This window comes from Colius striatus, chromosome 22 (genome assembly GCF_028858725.1).
Source record: "Colius striatus isolate bColStr4 chromosome 22, bColStr4.1.hap1, whole genome shotgun sequence".
Taxonomy (NCBI): domain Eukaryota; kingdom Metazoa; phylum Chordata; class Aves; order Coliiformes; family Coliidae; genus Colius; species Colius striatus.
In genome coordinates this window covers 2613668-2613869 of record NC_084780.1, presented here as the reverse complement: position 1 = coordinate 2613869, position 202 = coordinate 2613668, and positions in this window count along the sequence as shown.

The following is a 202-nucleotide window of genomic DNA, read 5'->3' as shown; positions in this document are numbered from 1 at the left end:
GCTGAGGGACCTGCCAGGTGCCCTGGGGAGCCTGGCTCAGCCCTGTGCCTGGGGAGCCTGGCTCAGCCTGTGCCTGGGCTGGCAGCAGTGCCCTCTGTGCTCAGGGCTGGCAGAGGCCCCGTGGTGCCAGACACAGCACAGCAGCAGCTGACCCGAAGGCAGGGCCACTGGGACGAGCTGTCTACCAAACTCCCCAGGAGCC